The sequence below is a fragment of the Lissotriton vulgaris genome, chromosome 1_2, assembly GCF_964263255.1.
Source record: "Lissotriton vulgaris chromosome 1_2, aLisVul1.2, whole genome shotgun sequence".
Lineage (NCBI taxonomy): Eukaryota > Metazoa > Chordata > Amphibia > Caudata > Salamandridae > Lissotriton > Lissotriton vulgaris.
The window spans coordinates 144,644,752-144,669,303 of record NC_141686.1 but is presented as its reverse complement, the minus strand read 5'-3'; the positions used below and the strand labels follow the sequence as shown (position 1 = coordinate 144,669,303).

Below are 24,552 nucleotides of genomic sequence, written 5' to 3'. Positions count from 1 at the left end.
GTTGCCTACACCGCGGCCCAGGTCTCTGTAAACCGATTACTATTGATTTATGGATACATCTGTCCTCTCTCTTTCTCTTTTTTCCTCTCTTTCTCTCTCCCCCTTTTCTTCTTTCTTCTTCTTTGAATTTGATTATTGTAAGTGTTATTGTGCCAACCCTTTATCCATCTGTACCTTGGAAGATTTATTGTATTGTCTTTATTTTCAATTTTATCTTCAATAAAAAAGATTTGAATTAAAAAAAAAAGAAAAACGACTGGGTGTGGAGGTTTGAAAACTCGAAATATTCCTTAAAAATAGTAACAATAACCTAAATGCATTTTCTCAACTGTTTTTAGGAAATGTCCCATTGCTGAATCTATGCATCTGGCACGGAGTTATCTTTCCTCCACTCATGTATGCTCCATGTAAATATATATTTTTTTATATACAATAAAAAATTACAGAAATAAAAAAAAAAGAAAAAGTATTGTAAAAGTCACTTACTTGCAAATATTGAAAAAGCCCATTCATTCGAAAGTACTATACCTGCTAAGTGTTGCAATCTGCTTCCTTAAACTGTAACCAAAACCAGTACAACTTATACTGCAACTTTGAACTGTGTTCACACAAGTAATTTATTACTGCAAAGTGTTTGTATGCTTATCTGTACCAGGCTTGCTTGGTTCTAGAAATAAAACAACAGTCTATTTTTTATACAAAACCCATTGGCCTAGAGTTCAGTTCTTGAGTGTGTGAATTCATTTTCTGACTGAATGGGTACATTAACTGCTTAACACTGTCCTCTGATACTGCCTTAGTGCTCGACCAAGCTACCACTTTAGAGAGTAAAGCTCTATCTAACTTTAACGTCTGCCTACCTCTGGGGACTCTTGGACTCTCTACACACTGTACCTCACTTTGGTGCAGCATATATAGAGCCAGTTTCTTACACACAGTGTATATTGTGTGATTATGATTCTAATGTGTTTATGATAATACAAAGGCTATTTTTTATATAACCTTGTGTGGAGTTTCTTTTGTAGTATGTCTGGGGTGTTGCTGCTGTGTTTGTGTGTAGCGCAAACGCTTTACACATTGCCTCTGGGATAAGCCTGACTGCTCGAGCCTAGCTACCAAGGAGGTGAGCACGGGTTATCTTCAGCGTGTAACTCCCTTGCCCTGACTAGAGTGGTGGCTTCTGCCTGGCTTAGGCGCAAGCCCTAGCCAACCAGAAATACCATTTCTAACAGTGAGTAAATCGCTCAAAACGTGCAACTATCACAGATTTCTAGGCGTTATCTGAGAAAATTCTGTGAATTAAAAAAATTGTAAGTTTACATCTATCCAAGGTTGGAAACCTCCAAGCATTTCTCAGAGAATTAGGTATAGACCTCATGTTTTCCTTGATGAAAGCCAGTCATGGGATACTTACTCATTGTGCCATTGGACATAAGCACTAATGAGTCTGAAAAGCAATTAAACTGGGGTGGAGTTGCCTATGTTACCGTCTGGAGCAGACCCCTCCTGTTAGTTCAGTCTGGACTTTCCTATGGGTACAGGACCAAGTCTGATTTGCATATGGCTAGTCGCGTGGAATCGTGGACAAACATTGAAGGACCGAATTGGGGCCAGTGACTGAGATTAATTCAGGCCCTTTTCTCATCATTTTTTTGATTTTCTTAGAAAGATGCCTTAAGTGTGACTGATATGCCCAGAAGTATGTCAACGGATTCAAGTTGCTCCACAGTGGTGAGGTCCAACTGGTCTGGTGTTGCTTGTGTTCCAATTCAGTGGGACGTGACCTGTCAGTTCGGGCTGGACCAAGGTTGATTTCTACATGGTTGCACGCTGCCTGAAGCGGACCAGTAAGCTAAAAAAGATGGACTAGAATGTGGCCAAGTATTCCAACAATCTCGTCTCACTGTATCCCAATGAGACCTCAATCATATATTTATCCTAAATTCTTGTTTTTTTTGTTCTACAGTATTCTCACATATCAAGCCTACTGTCTCTGGAGCCAGGGGCACGAGTTTAAACTTTTTTTCGTTCATTGGCCCTGTGAAAACCCTTTTCGGTCAGAATGGAAAAGGGAATTGTTGTAACTAGCAAAACTGTGTTACTCGCTGCCCCATGTTTCCCGCCCCCCTCTTTCTTTCACAGGTTTGGTACAGTCCACTTGTCAGCCCGGCGCTCGCTATGGAATGTTGACATAGCAGCAGGGGCTTCGTGTGTTGACAAGCTGACGGCATTCTGTGAGATTACTTGAGCAATAAATTAACTTGATTATCAGCACAAGTGCCCCTCTTTACTACATTTCTTGGCGACGAGGAGGAGGACACTGGGCCAGGGACAGTGGACAACGTGAACACAAAAGCTTTAATCGATTTCCTTAAGGAAGTGTTCTCGCGCGAAGGCATACCTTCAACACTGGTGACCGACAATGGTGTGCAACTGATCTCAGAAGAGATGAAGGAGTTCCTCAAAGACTGCTCTGTGGTCCACATCTGCACACCACTGTATTGCCCTAAAGCAAACGGAAAAGTGGAGAGGGTAAACCGAATGTTGAAGGAGTGCATACAGTTGGCAAATCAAGCGGGAGAAAACATTGAGGAGGCCATAAGAGACAGGTTGTGGGCATACCACACCACCCCTAAGTCTACGACAGGATGCACGCCCTTTGAATTGCTGAAGGGAAGAAAAGCTGGCACTAAACTCACACCAGGTTGGATGGGGAGAAGGCAAATGGAAGAGACCGACCCCAAAGAGATCAAGAGGAGAATTGAAGACAGTCAACAGAAATACAAGGAATGGTACGATAAGAAGTGGGGAGTGAAGGAGAGAAGAATTCAACAAGGACAAAGAGTCTACATAAAGAAACCAGAGAGACTAAGAAAGGGGGATGACAAGTTTTATGCCCCCAATACCGTCAAGCAACAAAATAGGAACTCAGTGGTCATGGATGACGGAAGACTTTGGAGTCACGATCGTGTGGTTCCAGCTGAGGGAAGAAATCCGAAGACGGACGCTAGAAGGGCGGAAAGCGAAGACATCAGCGAAGACCCCAGGCAAGGCAGGAGGAGTGATAGACTTAGGATCTCCCTCAGTGGCACAAGCATTACTTAATGAGATAGCTACGGGCAGGTGGTCCCCTGGTGCCTTGAATGATCCTCTGTGTAAACAACCCAGAGTCAGGACCCCGGGATCTTAGCTTACTTTCCCGCCACTTTAGGGAAGACATACATCCACGCTCCCTCTCACTCACTCTCCCACTGTTCAATACTATTTCTGTTCTCCCTTAGGGAGGATGATGTGTTGTAACTAGCAAAACTGTGTTACTCGCTGCCCCATGTTTCCCCCCCCCCCTCTTTCTTTCACAGGTTTGGTACAGTCCACTTGTCAACCCGGCGCTCGCTATGGAATGTTGACATAGCAGCAGGGGCTTCGTGTTTTGACAAGCTGACGGCATTCTGTGAGATTACTTGAGCAATAAATTAACTTGGCACAAGTGCCCCTCTTTACTACAGGAATCTTTTTATAGTGTTTCATCTCACTGTCTGGTGGTGTGGTGATAAACTTTCTTCTGGATGGCAGGCAGTTTTAGGCCATGATTGGTCTCTGCCCCACCCTGCTGTGTTACTGGTTTACTCTAGTTTCATCTGGGTGCACTCAAGCATTCACCCATCGTCATGGGTAGAGTCTATCCTACCTTCCACTAGTCAGCAACAGGGAGTCCCAAAGACCAGGGCAGCAGTGGCAGGATCAGAGAATGAGGCTCCCCATAAAGAAGAAGATTGATTTTAAAGCTCTTTGTACTGCCTTCAGGGCACTACACAATGTTGGACCTGATTATCTCAAACACCTGTTCTCCCACTACATCCGTCAAATAAATCTTTGCTCTTCTTCAGTCAACTAGGTCAAAGTTCCAAGACATCAGCTCGAGAGATTGGGTGGGAGGAGCTTTGTCTGTTTTACGTCTAAACTTTGGAACACCCTACCCTCTCTCCTGAGACCTCACGTGGGCTAATAGCATTTAGAAAATCGCTCAGAACATGGTTTTCACTCAGTAAGACGGCCTATGCATGTGTTCAGTTCCTCTTTCAGTCGTCCATACCTGTTAATTTCGCTATTCAGTCTGGGTAGCGCCTAGACGCCTCAGAGCAATAGTATACACTTTATAAATATAAAATCAAATCAGAGGTGACCTTTCTCTACCCCTACAGGAACAGAGGAGATCACAACAGAGGCTGGGGAGGTGGCATACATTTCGCAAATGAAGAAAAACCAGTGAAGTGTGTTTAGAGTGGCACAAGTTTTGCACAACTGGGGACAAATCTCGTGTCTAGAAAATCATAATTCAACACTCTTCTGACCAAGACCCAATCGGGGGGTGGAGTGCAACCAGTCTGCGAAGAGGGATGTGCAGAGCTGCCATTTAGTGCAGCATAAAAGGAGTAACACTATATTGCACTATTTTGTGCACCTCTACAAAGGGTTGCCACCTTTCCCAGGAAAAAATACTTGCCTTTGGTTTGTGTTTAGCTGTTCTGAAAGGGGCACGAGCTGGTATGAAACAAACAACTTTGCCTGCACAGTCCATGGCAGGGGCACGCAGCGACACTGACCCCAGGGCCGTGAGGAGAACAGCCACGAAGACCGGGAGAGCCGTGAGGGAAACGGCAGTAGTTCCCATCCGGTAACTACACGACCCAGCAGTCCCGGGACCGGCGCACACCTGAGGCATCACCAGCGCGCCCGGAGGCGCTTCATAGCTCGCATCCTCGGCGAGCCCTGGGGGAAACAAACAAATTTGCCTGCACAGTCCGTGGCAGGGGCACAGAGCGACACTGACCCCAGCGCCGTGAGGAGAACGGCCACGAAGACCGGGAGAGCCGTGAGGGAAACGGCGGTAGTTCCCATCCGGGAACTACACTACCCAGCAGCCTCGGGACCGGCGCACACCTGAGGCATCACCAGCGCGCCCGGAGGCGCTTCATAGCTCGCGTCCTCGGCGAGCCCTGGGGGAAACAAAGAACTTTGCCTGCACAGTCCGTGGCAGGGGCACGCAGCGACACTGACCCCAGCGCCGTGAGGAGAACGGCCACGAAGACCGGGAGAGCCATGAGGGAAACGGCAGTAGTTCCCATCCAGGAACTACACTACCCAGCAGCCCCGGGACCGGTGCACACCTGAGGCATCACCAGCGCGCCCGGAGGCGCTTCATAGCTCGCGTCCTTGGCGAGCCAAGGGGGAAACAAACAACTTTGCCTGCACAGTCCGTGGCAGGGGCACGCAGCGACACTGACCCCAGCGCCGTGAGGAGAACGGCCACGAAGACCGGGAGAGCCGTGAGGGAAACGGCGGTAGTTCCCATCTGGGAACTACACTACCCAGCAGCCCCGGGACCGGCGCACACCTGAGGCATCACTAGCGCGCCCGGAGGCGCTTCATAGCTCGCGTCCTCGGCGAGCCCTGGGGGAAACAAACAACTTTGCCTGCACAGTCCGTGGCAGGGGCACGCAGCAACACTGACCCCAGCGCCGTGAGGAGAACGGCCACGAATACCGGGAGAGCCGTGAGGGAAACGGCGGTAGTTCCCATCCGGGAACTACACTACCCAGCAGCCCCGGGACCGGCGTACACCTGAGGCATCACCAGCGCTCCCGGAGGCGCTTCATAGCTCGCATCCTCGGCGAGCCTTGGGGGAAACAAACAAATTTGCCTGCACAGTCCGTGGCAGGGGCACGCAGCGACACTGACCCCAGCGCCGTGAGGGGAACGACCACGAAGACCGGGAGAGCCGCGAGGGAAACGGCGGTAGTTCCCATCCGGGAACTACAATACCCAGCAGCCCCGGGACCGGCACACACCTGAGGCATCACCAGCGCGCTCGGAGGTGCTTCATAGCTCGCGTCCTCCACTCGCCCCGCGAGTCGCGCGCGGGAGCTGCCCGGGAGAAGCCCGGGACAAGGGCGGGGCAGTCTTTGGCAGTCCAAGGCAGAAGGAGGCGGGGCGGGGCCACCCCCTTAACATCATCTCAACCACGAACTATGGGTAAGCGCAAGAAAACACCGACTTGTGAGGATGAATGGAAAAATGCTAAAATGCCCAGACACTCTAAGTCCATTTTGTCATATCTTTCCTCAGCAGTGGGGGCCCTTACCAAAGAAATTGCTACCGCTGAACAAGAACTAGGTCTGACATTGCCTGAGGTAGCGGAGTCCCCTACTCCCGAACTGTCCCCCAGCAGCCCAGCGGGCACAACGATAGTGGTCCCCCTAATACCTTTGGACCCCGTGGTAATTATCAACACCAATCCCGCCCTCATAGCCACTACAGCAACCGAGCCCAGTACCCCCATTGAGCCATCGCAGCCATGTCAACAGGCAGCCCAACTGCAAAAGGGGGCCAGAGGGAAAAAAACTAAAGCAGCGGCTCTGGCCATCAAACTAACTGAGCCCCTTGGGGACCAACTGGAGGCGCTTTTTGATGCTAGAATGGAGCCATTGCTAGTGGGGATTGCTAAAGATATTGTTGATACCCTAAATTCCTGCTTGTCCGATCTCCTCAAGAAATGCCGCTACCATGGGTTCCGTCAACGCCTTGTTCAAATTTCAGAACCCATATCACTGCCACTACCAAATCAAGGGCCGTGTGATGCACCATCAGTTAGCGGGACACCCACCAGTAACCATTTCGCTCCGATCCCAACCACCTAAAATGCATCCTGCTCAACACCCGCTCAGTCAACAGGCACGCCATCGACCTCTGGAATCTACTAGACACCATCTCTCCGGACGTCGCCTTCCTAACAGAAACATGGATGAACGCCTCCTCAGCCCCAGACATCACCATTGCCATCCCGGAAGGATATAAAATCATCCGTAAGGACCGGACCGACCAAACAGGAGGAGGCATCGCTATCGTCCATAAGAAATCCATCCGCTTCTCAACCAGCTCAGACGTCAATCTCGCCAACACTGAACACCTTCACTTCCAGATCCACATCGACCCCAAGACCACACTCAGAGGCACCCTCCTTTACAGGCCACCAGGACCCCGCGCACAATTTAGTGAAGACATCACGAACTTCATAACTCCAAACGCGCTCCCCTCCGAGGATTACATCCTTTTGGGAGACCTCAACTTTCACCTTGAAAAGAACAACGACCGCAACACCACCTCCCTCTTGGACAACCTCGCCAACCTCGGACTTAAACAACTTGTCACTACCCCCACCCACATCGCAGGTCACACTCGACCCTATCTTCACCTCCAGCAAACATGTCTCCTTCAGCCACACCACAGCTCTCCTCTTCACTGACCACAGCTGCGTTCACTTTACCTACAACAAGTCCACATTCAACAACCATCCCCAACCCACTCTGCGAAGAAACTGGAACAAAGTCACCATCGACCAGATCTCCTCATCGCTTCTTCAATACCCCCCCGCCCACTCCTCAAACCCCGACGAAGCAGCCACTAACTTCACCCAATGGTTATCCAACAGTGCCGACATCCTAGCACCACTGAAAAAACGACAAATCAAACTAGGCAGCAAGAAGACCTCCTGGTTCAACGATGATCTTAAGAAATCCAAGAAACTCTGTCGCTCCCTTGAGAAGGCCTGGAAAAAAGACCCAAACACCAGCACCAAAGACGCCTTCAAAAACGCCATCCGCATACACCACCAACTGATCCGGAATGCCAAGAAAGCCGCTTCCAAGGACCGACTAGATAGCAACGCCCACAACAGCAAGGAATTATTCAACATCGTCAAGGAATTTACCAACCCCTCAGCCAACTCTAACGACATCACCCCCTCTCAAGCCCTCTGCGACTCCCTAGCCTCATTCTTCCACAACAAAATTGCAGACATCCACAACAGCTTCGACAACCGACCCGAAGACCAACCCACCCAACCCCCTGCAGGACCCCCACCCCCCTTGAACACCTTCAATGACTGGAACCCTATCTCCACTGAAGACACCATCCGTCTGATGAACTCTATCCACTCAGGATCCCCCACAGACCCATGCCCTCACCACATCTTTAACAAAGCAGACTCCATTATAGCACCACACCTCCGAGACGTCATCAATTGCTCCCTCAACTCCGCAACCTTCCCGGAAAGTTGGAAACACGCAGAACTCAGCGCCCTTCTGAAGAAACCCACAGCTGACCCCACCGAACTCAAATACTACCGCCCTATCTCGCTCCTTCCATTCCCGGCCAAAGTCATCGAGAAAGCGGTCAACAACCAGCTCGCCGCCTTCCTCGAAACCAACAAATCCCTCGACTCCTCACAATCCGGCTTCCGAGCCAAACACAGCACTGAAACCGCCCTCATCGCAGCATTAGACGACATTCGAACTCTACTGGACAATGGAGACACAGTCGCCCTCATCCTCCTCGACCTCTCCGCAGCCTTCGACACAGTCTGTCATAGCACCCCTCTACAGCGCCTCAGAAACATCGGAATCCAAGGAAAAGCACTGGAATGGATCACCTCGTTCCTCACCGGAAGAACCCAGAGAGTCCGCCTTTCACCATTCAAGTCAGAGGCCTCTGAAGTCATCTGCGGCGTACCACAAGGATCTTCACTCAGCCCCACCCTCTTCAACGTATACATGAGCCCCCTCGCGACCATCGCACGCCAACACAACCTCAACATCATCTCCTACGCCGATGACACTCAACTGATCCTATCTCTCACCAGAGACCCTAACACTGCCAAAACCAACCTGCATGAAGGAATGAAAGAAGTAGCCGAATGGATGAAGCACAGCCGTCTGAAACTGAACTCAGACAAAACAGAAGTCCTCATCCTAGGCACCTCCCCCTCCGCCTGGGATGACTCTTGGTGGCCGGAGGCCCTTGGAAAAGCACCCATCCCGACGGACCACGCACGGAACCTGGGAGTCATCCTAGATTCCTCACTCTCGATGAACAGACAAGTCAACGCCGTTTCTTCATCTTGCTTCAACATTCTTCGTATGCTCAAAAAAACATTTAGTTGGATCCCCACCGAAACTAGAAAAACAGTCACCCACGCACTGGTCACGAGCCGCCTGGACTATGGAAACACCCTATACGCCGGTATCACCGCAAAACTCCAGAAAAAAACTCCAACGCATCCAGAACGCTTCAGCCAGGCTCATATTAGACATCCCGCGTAAAGAACACATCTCTGGGCACCTGAAAAACCTCCACTGGCTCCCCATCAATAAGAGGATTACTTTCCGTCTCCTAACCCACGCACACAAAGCACTTTACGAAATTGGACCCGAATGCCTCAACACACGACTGTCCTACACCCCCTCCCGCCAGCTACGATCCTCAAACCAAGCCCTTGCCACTGTACCTCGCATCAACAAAACCACCATGGGAGGGAGATCCTTCTCCTACCTGGCAGCTAAAACCTGGAACTCACTTCCCACTCACCTTCGCCTTACTCAGTACCACCTAGCATTCAGAAAGCAACTTAAAACATGGATATTCGAGAAGTAATTCCCCCACCCTTCTTCAAGCGCCTTGAGACCCTCTGGGTATGTAGCGCGCTATATAAATCTGCTTGACTTGACTTGACTTGATTATCAGGCATGGAGGGCCTGGAGGGTATGGAAGGTTTGGAGGAGGTCGATTGACCATTAGCTCATGGGCGACCCCCCCAAACAGGACCTAGTGAGCGGGGGAAGGACTTGGTTTGCAAACTCGCTAGCTGGAATGTGGCAGGTATCAAAAGTAAGGTAACTAATGAGGATTGGGTGGGAGTGGTCCGCGGATACGAAGTTATCGCCATGCAGGTGACTTGGGACACAGCAGATAGTTTTTGCCTGGACGGCTTTATTAGTTTCATTAAGGCCGCATCCCCAAGTAGTTCAGGTAGAGCCAGGGGTGGGCTCATAACCCTTTTTTCCCTGAAACTTAAAGGCTCGTTGAAACTGGTCAACAATCCCTGCCCAAACCTGCTAATAGTTGAAAGGGCTGTTCCCCATTCCATGAGCACCTTTTATATCAATTGTTACAATTCAATGAATAAGGATACTAGCAACAACAGTATTTCCAGCCTGGGCGCTTTTTTAGTTACTGTCAGCCAAAACACATGTCTTACTTACGAAATTATTCTTTTAGGAGATTTTAATATTCACCCATGCAACGGCCCATGTGGTTCAACGATCAGGGCAGACCCTGCAGGGCCAGTAGGGCCACATTTTGAGCATTCTATCGAGGGGGCAGAGCTAGAAGACTTAGTGTCTTATCATAACCTGTATGAACCTAACTCACCCGAAGGCACCATTAGATCTCATACCTACAAAGGCACTATCCCTGGGCCCACCATCGACTACATATTTATGACCCCAGGGATCCTGAATAGGGTAATGTCATATAACACGCTGGTGTCTGTACATAGTGACCACAACCCGGTAGTAGTGGAGGTAGCCTGGGGGCAGCATATGGGCCCTTTGCCCCATCCACAAGAGGCACACATCTCAGTACGCCCAATCGACCAGGGGAGAAGGCTCAAGTGGGCCAATGTAGTGCCAAATACTTTTCACGCTGAGCTCCTACCAAAAATCAACTGTTATCTAGAGGTCTGCCAAAATACCTCATCTCCGGCCATTGAAATTAAGGGGACCTTTGAAGCAATCTGCAACCAAATTGTGACAGATCTTATGGTTAGCACGAGACGGGGAACCAGCAAACCCCATCGCTGGTTCGATGCAAACTTCTCCAAGGCCCATAGACTGTTGATGCTTGCCTTAAAGCAACCTATAATGGACACGAGGAATATAGCATAACTTAGGAAACAGTACAAGTCGGCCATCAAATCAAGGAATGAAATGATCAAGTCAATGGCCTGGGATAACCTTTTGAACGTAGACATTCTAAGGGACAGTAAAGAATTCTGGAATGTAATAAACCAGCCCTTTTTCACGGACACACCCAATTCAGTCATGGATTGCGTGATTCCGGATGAAAAATTGATTAGTCACTTTAGCGCGGTATATGGTGGCGAGAGCATGGACAGTACCCTCAATCCATCAACCGCCCCGAGTCTTACGCCCTGAGCTTCAACATAGGTGAAGTGGAAAAAGCCATCCACGAAACCTCAAAGAACAAAGCACCAGGCCCTGACGGAGTACCGGGCGATTTGTATAAATCTGCCCCTGGCACCTGGGCAGGCGTTCTGACCAATGTATTTAACGCGGCCACCAGTAGTTTTTATCCATCTTCCTGGGCAACATCCATCATCGTCCCAATATTTAAGAAAGGTAACCGGGACGACCCAGCCTGTTATAGGCCCATATCCCTCCTGGACTCCTCCGTCAAAATCTTAGGCAGAGTCCTCTTAACCAAGCTGAGGGAGAGTATAGAGAAACATGGTGGGCTAGCCGAAATACAATATGGCTTCAGGGAAAAGAGGGGCACAGTGGAACAGTGCTCCAATCTACATCTTCTGATCGCCAAGTACACGGTCGCCAAGGAGGGGTCCTTCTTTCTAGCATTTATGGACCTCTCCTCGGCTTTCGATTTGGTGAACAGAACAAAGCTGTGGGCCATGTTACTGAAGATTGGGATAGACATGGACCTGGTAAGATTCATGGCCTCATTACATCAGGATCTGTCCGCTAAGGTCAGGGTCACCAGGGAGGGAAGATGCAGTGCCAAATTTAACTCTAGGCGTGGGGTAAGGCAGGGATGCATACTAGCCCCCCTCCTGTTTACCATGTACATCAACGGCCTGGGGAAGTGCCTAGAGAAGACTGGGGGTGACGTTCCGCGTGTAGGAGTATCTAAGATTCCAGCACTCCTATACGCGGACGACGCAGTCCTTATTGCCCGTACTGGTAACGCTCTGCAGAGCCTGCTAGATGCATTTGGTACCTTCATGGACGATCTGGACATGAATGTTAACGTGGGCAAATCGCACACAATGGTAGTAGGAGCACACAGACGCAAAAGTACGATTAAAACCTTTAGATGCAAGGGTCTGGAGGTCTCCAGAACGGTAGTTTTTCCCTATTTAGGGGTGCTCTTTGACGAGAGGGGGATGTGGGGCCCACAGGTTAGAGCAAAAAGCCTATCGGTGTCCAGGTCATCGGCTGCCATTATGGTCTTTTCCAAAAGACTGGGCGCTAGGCAAATGAAGGCCCTATTGAAGGTTTACACCTCGAAATTCTTGTCAATAGCCATGTATGGTGCGCCAATCTGGGGTTATGCACAGCTTGATCCTATCCAGAGAGCAGAGAACAGGTTTTTACGCTCATTACTATCAGTTCCCCCATCTACCCCAACTTATTCAATTCATTCGGAGGTGGGTTTGGATTACATAACTGACAGGATAAACCTGGCTCCATTGATTTACTGGCTAAAGACGTGGCTTAATAAAGAGGTAACCTTGAACCACTCTATTTTGGAGGACGTCATGTCACTGGAACACCATAAAAAGATTCCTTGGCTGGACTATCTGAGGAGGTCATTTCATCGGTTAGGAAGATTGGAACTTTTTGAATCACCTAAAAGCATAACAAACAAGGACGTAGTTTTGATCAAAAGGCAATTTTTGTCCCTGGCAAGATCTAACCGAGAGGAAATAGAACTGCAGAAGACCTCGGTCAAGACTCATTATCTAACAAAATGATCCCCCGCTATGGAACCTTATCTCATAATAGTCACAAGACCATTCCATAGGTTCCTCCTGACTAAATTCAAGATAAAATCTGATCCCGTACCTACTGGAATTATCCATCTTGGGCCAAGCCAGAGTCAGCCCCACTGTGCTCTTGCGACAATCATTCAATACAGGATACCACTCACTTTGCTCTGTTTTGCACACTGTTCTCAGTGCCCCAAAAGAAATACTTACTCCCAATTTTAAGGGAGGCGTGCTTCAGACAAGTTAAACCAGCACTCCTATATTTACAATCGATGAGTAATATTCGTATAATCTTTTGTATGGGAAGTTTCTTGGCCGCAGCAGCGCGCATTAAAGCTAAACATGTACCTATCGACAGCATATAATGACTTCCTCTTGCCGTAGACCAAATTGCTTATTTGCACTGCACCTGCAGTTGCGGATATTTTTTAGATTTTTAAATATGTAAACTGCCTTTTATAAGGTTGTATTGTAAAGCCTTGGTCATGTATTTTAATCTCTTTTTAACATGATTGTACTTGATGTATCTGTAAATGTATTCATGAATTTTTGTATGAAATCTCTTTTTATGATTTTTATCAAAATCGAATAAAAGTACTTTGACTGACTGACTGACTGGTATGAAATCATGAGAAATATTTTTTCAAAATGATAAAATCCCTCTGATTGCTTCGATAATAATTAGGAAATAATTTAGAGGGCTCTCAAATATCTTTCACTCAATTTGTTTATGTGTTTGCTGTATTAAGATTTAGAACTCAACGGGTAAAACATACCGGTTTTCACAGAATTTCACAATCTTCATTCTGGCCTTGCACCAACAAATACTGCCCAGCCCTTTCCAATTCAGCCCTGCTGGCACGTGCCCTACCTATTTACTCTCTGTGTAGAATTACCTAATCCCAATAATCCTCTAAAATTATTTGCTAAGGTTTATATAAAAGATATGCTTACGTAAGACAAGCCTGTTGTTTGTAAGACACTCTCGGGAAGTGCTGGCTGGTAGGGCATCTCTAGATGACCGCAATGCAGCTCACCGCCCCGTGCTGGTCCTTTCAGCGGCTCTCGCCGGTATTCGCTGGCGACGGAAGCTGAGATGGGACACAATAAGCTGGACAAAGAGCCGCGTTGTGCTGTCAGAACCCTGAGGCTCTGTAAGCAATGCTAAGCCGTTCCACGTTCAGCCTTGGTGCTGCGCCAGCGTGCCTGCTTCACAATGGTTCTTTCAGTCGGGTGACCAGACGACCTGGATTGGGCCGGAAAGGCCTGTTTTTTTGGATACAGTCCACTTTTAGTTCAAATTAATACATGTCTTGGTTTCTGAGAAAGATCGGATGAGAGCGCCCTTTAATTACCGGACAAGTGCATGCTCACGTGCTCACCGGCCCTTTTCACACCAGGGCAGAAGTTGAATTCCTAAATGAATCGCCTGCCGTGCTGCCTCGCCTCTTGCACGCAGCACAGCAGGCTTCAAGGAGGGGTTTTGCCTTCTGGTACCTGTAATCTTTCATCATTATAAATACAAGACCCCACGTTGCAGAATGTAAACAAAGTGGACTATGCTTTCCATGTGTGATATTAGACAACTTGAATGCTTCGCTCTTTCTTGTACTGTCCATTTTTTTTAAATAGAAGTTCGCAGCATCTGAAATGCAGTTCTTTTGTATATGCAGTGTTTTTATAGGTTTGTCCAGTGTGGCAGTGTAGACCTTAGTCTGTGTTGGTGAGGGCTGTACATTGTAGCCCTTCAATCCTGTCCACAGTTAGTCCTGTGTCTGTGGCCTTCCCCTTGTTTTCGGTTCTTCAAATATGGTCACCATTTCGTGGAGTTCTCCCTCTGGCTGTCTTTAGTGTTTTTCAGATTTAGGTTGTCCTTCACAGGATATGAGCTCTGCTGGACTTACAGGCAAAGGGTAGGAGAGAGGCAGGGGGCAGAACTCGAAAATGGTAAAACTTCTTAGAAGTGAGAACTTATCATATTTGACCAGCGCGCAGGAAGTGATGTTACACAAACATTGTCATTGATGACAACATCGGAATTGACATTGTCAAATGATAAAAAATCAACATTAATGTAAAATGAATAGAATAACATCAAAACCTCTCTTAGGTAGATAAAAGTCAGACGACAACTGTGTCCAAAGCTGCTCCTCCCATCAAATGGCAACGCCAGTAGGAGGAAGCGCCACTGGTGGTGTTTCTTCCTGAAGCTTCTGTGTCACTTAGAAGCTGCCCTCCGCTAAGCAGAGGTCTGGACAACGATACCTGTAGATATCCGGGTCTAGCCATCAACAGCAGATGTGCCATCTGAGATGTTTTTATAACCAGGGCCATAAGAATAAGCGGCAATGGAAGATCTAGTTAGGCATCTGGGTTGACTAAATTATATGGCAAGCAAAGGCAAACTTGATTTAGTCTAACCAAGGGTTATTATGGTTTTGTCTAGATTAAACCAGGTCTGAACCTAAAGTATTTCTTTGTTTTCATTTGGAGAATCTGTTAGTGTGCGAAAGGCGCCTAGATTTACAGTGTTTCAGTACAGTAGTAGCCGATCATGTGACCCAGACCCACAGGCGAAGGAAGATGCTGGGTTGACAGGATGCATGTACAGTTAGAAATTCCTGAAGAGGCCTCCCTTCAGGCAGAAAGTCAAGGGCTGGGCTTGCTTTGAAGTAAAACCTTCCGGACCTCTTGTGGCTTTCATTTGACGGCCCCGGCCATGGTGCCTGAACTGGTAGAGTCCTGCCAAGTAATGAATCACTGCATGAGAGAGGTAAACACCAGAAGCATAGCCTAACTGGTGGTCTTCTAGGATCCTAATAAGATTGGCAGTCTGGGGATTATGTTTTTATATCAACCTCATTACAATTTGTTTTAGAAAAGGCTGAGGTTTTATTTACTAGCCAAGGTGACCATAATCCTATTTTAACAATTTTAAGACTTTGTTCCAAATCTATTACCCAAAGAGAAATTGGGGCTAAAAACCTTGTGGTATCCACGGATAAGCTCAGGCTGATATGGAAGGGGATAGACAATAAAGCCTTACTAGAACGTACGATAAGGATGTATCCCACACTAGTAGACACATGTTTGTCAAGTAGCTCCGCAGGTGGGGATAATATTGAAGCTTTTAAGGGCCTCTGTATTGGTATTAAGCGGATAATTTCTAAACCAATTACCTATACAAGTAAGATCCCCAGGTGGTTTGATAATTCGTGTTCTCAGGCCAATAGAGACCTGCATGAAGCATTAGCGGCTACACCCAGGGATGTATCTCTAGTAAGATCTTTAAGAGCCCGTTATAAGATAGCCACTAAAATTCGATATAATGAGTTACTTATAACATGTTGGGATAATCTAGTTAAAGCTGCCTACCTAAAGGATACATATGGATTCTGGAGGGAAGTTAAAAACATGAGGTCTATGGATACAAACATTACCCCAACAAGCTGTAATATATCTAGCGAGCTACGGGAGAAGCATTTTGCTGGAATCTACACTGCCCCCCAATAACATCCAGCAATACTTCCTGTAATCAAGCTCTAAATGTCACTATAACTATATCCGAGGTTCAAGAGGCCTTACATCAAAGTTTAGGGAACAAAGCGCCAGAACCGGATGGGTTATCCATTGATCTTATTAAACAGGAACCGGACCTTTGGGCTCCCCTTTTATGCAATGTTTTTAATAATCTGACTAACGCAACCATCCCGAGCACTTGGTCAACCAGTATAATCCTGCCCATTTTTAAAAAACCGGACAGATCGAACCCCAGCTGCTACCGCCCCATTTCTCTGATCGATAACACCCTGAAGATTTTGGGAAGGGTCGTTTTTAACAGAATCAGGCTTTGGGCGGAAGACAATCTAATTTTAAACTGTTGTCAACTGGGCTTCAGAAGCAATGTTGGAACTGTTGAACAGTGCTTAAATTTGAATCTTATTGAGGGGAAATATACAGTTGCAAAAAATGCTCCTTTTTATTTAGGTTTTATGGATTTATCCTCAGTATTTAATTTTGTCAACAGATCACGTTTATGGAAAATTCTTTTAAATTATGGGTTGGATGAGGCACTGGTTTGTTTTCTGGCTTATTTGCACAGGGACTTGAAGGCACGGGTGTGGGTAAGTGATGACGGGGAAGTTTCTAGGGACATAGTCATTGGCCGTGGGGTCAGACAAGGTTGTGTTCTGGCCCCCCTGCTTTTTATTCTTTATATTAACGAACTACACAACTCCCTTTCAAGAACGTCTAAGGATGTCCCCAAGATTAATGGTAAATTACTGCCCGTGCTTTTATACGCAGAGGTCCTTATGGGTCGCACGCCAAATGCACTCCGCACTTTAGTCAAGGGATTTGTGTCTTTCATGGTGGACCTGGATCTCTGTACAAATTTTAAAAAGTCTTTTATCATGAGTTGTGGTCCTAAAAAACACTATATTAAATCTATTTCAGTGGGTAATGAATTGTTGACTTGCACCAGCACTTTTCCCTATTTGGGTTTAGTTTTTTCAGAATCTGGCTCTTGGAAAAGCCCATACGGCCCTTTGTAGAAGCAAACTAACTAAAGCAATACATTCTATAATCAGTCTTCGGCAATCGAGACATTCTGAGGTGGTGGTACCGTTGACGCAGATTTATAAATCGCAATGTGTACCGACGGCCACCTATGGGGCCGAAGTCTGGGGGCACGCAAACAGTAGTGGGATTCAAACCGAAGAGAACAGGTTCTGTAGGAAAATCCTTGGTGCGTTTATATAATCTTCTAGTTATATGACCCACAAGGAATTGAACATACACTACGTGGAGGATTTCATAAGGTCATGCCCAGCTAAATTATTGGTGAAATTATGGCAAAACCCAGTGGCCATTTTGACCAGAGATATAATCACTGACTGCCTCAAGTATGACAGAGGTAGCGGCATACCCTGGCTAGCTGCAGTAAAAAACAGTTTAGCCAGTTTAGATATGGAGCACATTTTTAATCATCCACTGGAAGCGGAAGTAATAAATATAAAATCAGTTAGGGGTGCACTTTACAATCTATATCGTAAAGAAAGACAAGATAGTGAGCACCAAAAACCGACTGTGGCTAGATACTTGCCCCTCCTGGATTCACCTAGTACCCAACATACCATGCTAAAATTATACCTTAGAAAGAATATGGGGAGATGGAAAAGCTGTCTACTCTATCGTCTCAGGGACGGAAGCATTAAATATTCTCTTTGCTTCCCTATAGGTTTTAACAAAAATCTAGGGCAACTGATTTGTCCCTGTGGACATGGTAGTAAACAGACCCTGTTACATTTTATATTCTTTTGTAATTTTTATGTGACATATACTAAATGGTACATGTCCCCATACTTTAAAGGTCGGGCTACAACAGACTTTAGATTGGCATACCTTGAAATATTAAAACTAGGAAATGACGATCTGATTTTTAGAGTAAGCTAATTTCTCCAAAGCGCAGTACGTTCCTGTGCTTCAATGAATGAACCCTAACATGGCATGCCCTTACTATATGCTCTTATTTATTTTTTATCTTAGCGAAGGGCGACCAGCTGTACATTGATGCTGCGATTCGCTCTGAATATGTTTTGGATATTGAAGACCTATGTTCTTATCTGTATTATGAAGTCCGCACGTAATTTAATGCACTTTATCCGTACTTTTGGCTGATTGCACAATTTGTTCCAGATGTATATTTATTACCCCCATGGTCCCATTGGAGCTACTCTGTTTCTTTGAATATTCTTTGTATCTCTATCGTAAATTATTGCTGATGTTGCACAAATCCATTTACACTATGAAGTCTTATCGTTACCTAATGCTTTTTATTATTATCATTATCTTCTGGCCGATTTGCACAAATTGTTTTAGACCTACATTTGTATAAATTCTGCGCAAATGCCATTTATGTTGTTAATGTTTATATTCTCGTAACGTGTATTTGTACTGGATGGTATTGCATACTCCTATGTTTTTTTATATTTTATTGTACCTGTTTGGATGTGACGAATTGTACTTTTATGGATATCTTTATCCAAATAAAGTTTATTCATTCATTCATTCATTCAAGATTGGCAGTCTCAGTGAGCTGCAGTTGCTGATAGGTGGCTGCCAGCAGGGATGTTGTAAGGTGCTATGCGCTTTCCCTACTAGGCTGAAATGTTCACCAGTCTTCTAGAATTGTAGGCGTCCGCTTGAATGTGGGATCATAGAGATTACAGCTGAGACAGTTGGAGACTGGAGCTTTAGCTGAGAACTGCCCTATTCAGTTCATGTCTTCCATATACCAATAAATCTTCAGGACACTTTCCTTCCTGTGTGTCTTCATTGTGAGAGCACTGAACACTGGTGATGAGCTGCCTGGAAGGAGACAGGCACTTTTGACTACGAATTTCTCCTGAAGCCACAAGTTTCAGCTGTCACACTGCTCATCTGAAGGAAATTCTTTGGAGCTGTCATACCTGTATCCAAGGTATTGAGCAGGTTGGGCATGACTGTGGCTTTGAGGCAGTTTTGCGATGCTAGTGTCTGAGGCGCTGCCTTAGCAGTGCACCCCAGTTGCAACAGGGCTTGCGGCTCGGTGGTTGGAAAAGCACCGGCATTTCCCCTGCATGCGTCAGTGACATGCAACGCAAGTGTCTGCTGTAACGTGCTATGTTGAGGAAGCCATTGTGCCCTTGGCGTTCACGTCACTGACGACACGCAATGTAGCACCATTTTGAACTGGGAAGCACTAGCAATTTTCCCTGTATGTGTCAGTGACAACCATTGCCTACATCTGCTACATCATGCAGCTTTGAGGGAGCCATTTTGCCTTGGATATTCGCCTGAGGAACTATGGACAGCCCAGAGGGCAGGGTGCAGACTATTTAAAAAGCAGGACATGTATGTTTAAGTTTCATATATCCTGGTAGTGAAAAACTCAAAAATTCGATTTTTACTATTGCAACGTCTAAGTAGGTAAGTATAGTTTTTATAGAGCGCACAAATGCAGAAACATCTTGGTGCTAGCTTCCTGGAGCAGTGTTGTGTGTTTTAGAGAACAGTGGTCCCTATTTTGGAAGGACAAATGGACAAGCACTATAATCATACGCTAAAATAGATCGTATGTCTTTCGTCCAGCCGTCAAGAATTTATTTTGATATAAGTTCAGTTGATTGTGATTTAAAACATTAAATGACAAGTGGGTACAGCCGTGACCCACAGAACACAAGACAAACCAACGAAAAACAGAATGGTCAAAGGCAGAGTATAAGATGTGTCTGTTTGTTTGTAATCACTGTGACAGACTTAAATATTCATTTTCACACCATTGATCATTACAATATTATAAAATCATATTGCATATGGTGCTTTTAGTGTCGACGACGTTTCGATGCTATTCACAACAATATAAAGCATCATCTTCAGGACAATGGATAATTCATTGTTGTCTTAAGCTTATTCACATATTTTGCCTATATCGCATTAGTTTGAAGGATGAACAAAGTTCAACGGTAATTGCACGCTTGTAATACGGCCCAGTAGATTCGTAACGGGGCTGTCAGCCACTAAATCGTCAATAGGCTATGGGCCTTCCTTGTATGGTTTAATTCTTGATATCATAAACAAAAGGAATCCACTAGGTGGACGGCGGTTGTTACCACAATGGTGGGGAGCAACCAGTGTTGTTAAAATACCCCTCACACACCAACAGGCCCCTTGGTGTCATGCTTCATCATCGGGGTCTTCGCAAACCTCTACGGAATGCGGCGTGCTACGACTTCACGACTACGCAGGAGCACTTTATGAGTGAACTATGTGTTTGGTGTGTGAAGGTACCAATAATGTGAGTGGTGAGGTGAAAAGTGAGGAATTAAAAAATACCTGGCACGTGAGTGCTGAAAAAAATTTTTATTTAGTCTCCGGCTGGTATTATTAAAAAAAGTGCTAGAGTGGTTGTGGTTTACTAATTAGGGTAACCCAACCAAATTAGTGCGTCGACATGTTTCGGAGTACTGGAACTCCTTCTTCAGGACGGGAATATGCACTACTTATCCCCACCTTACTCACATGTGTGTAGATATTAAAAATTGTGCTCTACAAAAATAGATATGGTGAATAATGTACCTATCTATGTTGGATGTACGGTCCGTTGCTGTATGTTGTTGTATTTACACAGTAGTAACATAAAAATATGTATTATCTTGCTTAGTAGTAAAAATTTTTTTAGGGTTCCTGGACCTTCACTTTTGTTCCTTATGACCCTTCTGTGTTTTTTAGCACAGTATGGACACAACAATATGTGCCATCTTGTTTTACATAACCTTTCTGTTTACAGGTATCCTGAACCGCCAACTGGGCGCAACGGACCGTACATCCAACATAGATAGGTACATTATTCACCATATCTATTTTTGTAGAGCACAATTTTTAATATCTACACACATGTGAGTAAGGTGGGGATAAGTAGTGCATATTCCCGTCCTGAAGAAGGAGTTCCAGTACTCCGAAACATGTCGACGCACTAATTTGGTTGGGTTACCCTAATTAGTAAACCACAACCACTCTAGCACTTTTTTTAATAATACCAGCCGGAGACTAAATAAAAATTTTTTTCAGCACTCACGTGCCAGGTATTTTTTAATTCCTCACTTTTCACCTCACCACTCACATTATTGGTACCTTCACACACCAAACACATAGTTCACTCATAAAGTGCTCCTGCGTAGTCGTGAAGTCGTAGCACGCCGCATTCCGTAGAGGTTTGCGAAGACCCCGATGATGAAGCATGACACCAAGGGGCCTGTTGGTGTGTGAGGGGTATTTTAACAACACTGGTTGCTCCCCACCATTGTGGTAACAACCGCCGTCCACCTAGTGGATTCCTTTTGTTTATGATAGTTGCCAGGGGAGACAGAATCCACTTTTCCCTCTCCATCCCTCCTTTGTTAAAAATTAATTCTTGATATAACTATATGCCAGTGCCGGATCGCACTTGAGGCTTTTGGTTAAGTATCAATTCCGCTAGGTGCCAGGTTGCACCTCTTGAATAACGGCGGGAAGTCAGGGCACGGGGGCTCCTGCTGGCGCTGGATAGCGTGCTTCCTAGAGCACGGCTGACAAAAAAGGAGAGTCTACTTCTCTCATAGAATATCATTGGAGTTACCTTATTACATTTAATAAGCTGTAATTTCCAATTGGAAGCAGGTCACTAGATTGTTTGGTGTCTTTAGAATTGTAATGAAAAATGATTCCTTATGGTAAAGTCAGATTATAAATAATAATTTTGAAAAGGCCTGTTTTCAAAAGTTGGCATTTTCCTGCCTTAGCTATTTAGTGCCTCAACCTGTCTCTGGGTCACATGACTGAGTGTAGCTGCCCGTTGGACTTTATGTATTCCTTCTAGAAAGCCATAAACAATAGAGAGCGTGGGTGTTTCTGGATGGGCTGTCACTGGCAGGATGGGAGAACGGAGCTGGGCAAAGCTCTACTTACACATGAATAGGCTATGTCCTGCCTCCACACAAAGGGTTACCTGCCCCTGTAGTTAGGCTGACTGGAGCCATGACAGGGAAGACAAGTAGCATGTGCAATTCAAAGAGAATTTCTAGAAGCGTATCTCACATTCCAAAAGAACACCAGATATAAATATTGGACCTCAGACACCACCTATTCAGTACACTTCTGGACCTGTGGATATTCTACCATGAAGAAGAAATGCTGTGCTGCTGAAAGGACTGCAACTCTGCTGGACTGCTGCTCTGGGGGACTGCTTCCCTGCTGTACTGACCTATTGCCCTCTTGCTTGATTGAGCAAGACTGGGCTTGCATCTGTTGAACCCAAAGTGATTCCAAGGGCAAGTTGGCTGGCCTCCTGTCTAAGTCCTCTGGGGCAGAAGGATCCAAAAGTCTTTGAACTTAGCACATGGACTCAGCCATCTATGAGTCCTACCATGCCAAGTGGTGCCACCCCAGTCCTTGAACCTTGAAAGTGGGCCAGAAGGTGCTCTGCCACTCCATCTGTGGATAAAGCGGAACCAACGCACCTCCTCTGCTCCATCGTGAAACCCTGAGCAGACCTGACGCATCACCTTTGATGCAAGGTTTCTCCCGCAGAACTCCGCTTCAGCCTCGCAGCCGCATTGGAACTGCTGCCTGTACGAAGATTTTCCAATGCAGGCCCTCATATCGCAAATCCCTTGTAAGTGGCAGCCTCAAAGACGATGCAGGTTCTCGCATCGCAGCCTCACAGCCCCTCAGAACCAACGCATCGCCTTGACTGCATGACACATCCTTGATGTTGGACTTCACATTGCAAGCCTTCCTTGACGAGATCCTCGATTACTATGCACCTTGCATCGCTGCTCCACAGGACCTCGGAACTGACGCTTCACCTCGAATGCGTGTCCCATCTTCTTCTTCCCCAGGTGATCCAGTTGCAGAAGTGACCAATGTGAGTGGAGGATGCAATGATGATCAGATTTCAAGAGTGAAGGCTGAAGTAAAATTACTGATTGAAAAAAGAGAGAACAAAAATGTTAAGATGAAATGTTACTTATGTTGTACTGATGTTGTAATCCTAGTCATACTGTTAGTAGTGCCCAATGTTACGCTACGAATTCTAAGTGTAGGAAGTGTGGTAAGAAATTCCATTATTTCCAAGACTGCAAGGGTGACTAGGGTCAAGGAGTTGATATAGTGTCTGTTGATCTAACTAAATTGGTTTTGTATACCAAGCCCAGTCCAGGTGATGTAGATGTGGGCCCCATTATCTTGCCTGAGTGTCATGTCATATTGGATGGTAAGGAGATTGTGATTAAAGGAATTGGGAAAAAGTGTTTAGTGGAGAGCATATTTCCCTTCTTCCCCCAGATTTTAACCCAATGAGTTTCAGGGGATTGATGGTTGATATCTTTGGGGACACCATCCTAAGATTTTTAGTTTAAGGTAAAGAAACAGTAGGGAAAGTATATGTGGCCAGTTGTGGGGACAACTTTTTGGGATGGCGTCACCAGCCGGACATGGGTATGTAAATGTAAATGTTGTATTATTTGTATAGCGCCCGAATCACCCCACATGGGGTCTCTCCGGCGCTTGTACAAATACCGCTGTGGAACCCTTCCTGTCTTTTTCCCTGTGAGGCACCCACTCATGGGCACCCCCAAGGTGCAGCCAGGCACCCTAGCACTGTTGGGGCCGTTGTGGAGATTAAGCAAGCTATTGCCCAGAGTTGCAGAGTGGGGCCCATGATTAGAATAGGCACGAGGAGAGAATTATCAGGTCCAAGGAAATTGAGCTCAAGACCTGCCGAGGCGGGAATTGAACCCTGGTCCCGGGCCAGACCTCTGCTCTGCATCAGGGTCTGCCGCTCTAACCATTGAGCCACACTTCTCCATGTATCATGTTGAACCCTAATGGTGTACAGCATGGTATGACTGTAACAAGGTCAATGGACATGAAGATATAATGTTACAGTTTCATGAAGTTTTTAGTGGGAGGTTGGGTCTCCTTAAAGACTTTGAACATAAGATAATCTTAAAGGTTACCGATGTTCTGAGTGTACACAAGGTTAGGAGGGTTCCTAATCTCATTTTGGAGCCTTTAAAAAAGAGACTGAGAAGTTGACAGCTGAAGGTATAATAGAAGAAATTAAATCCTCGGAGTAGCTTGCTCCGATAGTGTTGGCACCAAATGATGGAGCAAACAAATCCGAATGTATGTGGATTGTAAGGATTTGAACAAACATATATGGGTTGATCTTCAACCTCTTCCCAACATCTCTGAGACTTTGACTACGCTTGGTGGTGGGTAGGTGTATGGTGTGATAGACTTGTCGTTAGCGTTCCATCAAGTGTAGCTATTTGATTCGAGAAATCTCACAATATTTGTTACCCCACTTGGTGCTTATTGCTTTATCAAGA

General features: G+C 46.1%; 1 protein-coding gene and 1 long non-coding RNA gene across 2 annotated transcripts in view; one reads left to right on the top strand and one right to left on the bottom strand.

Moving 5' to 3' along the window:
- Window positions 1–13,696, bottom strand: part of LOC147734711 (uncharacterized) — an 80,535-nt gene extending 66,839 nt beyond the window's left edge. Inside the window, exon 1 of the long non-coding RNA XR_015307535.1 lies at window positions 13,595–13,696. This is a non-coding gene — a long non-coding RNA (uncharacterized LOC147734711). The remainder of the gene's footprint in view (window positions 1–13,594) is intronic.
- Window positions 1–24,552, top strand: part of LOC147734710 (solute carrier family 23 member 1-like) — a 338,504-nt gene that overhangs the window by 160,907 nt on the left and 153,045 nt on the right. The window lies entirely within an intron of this gene.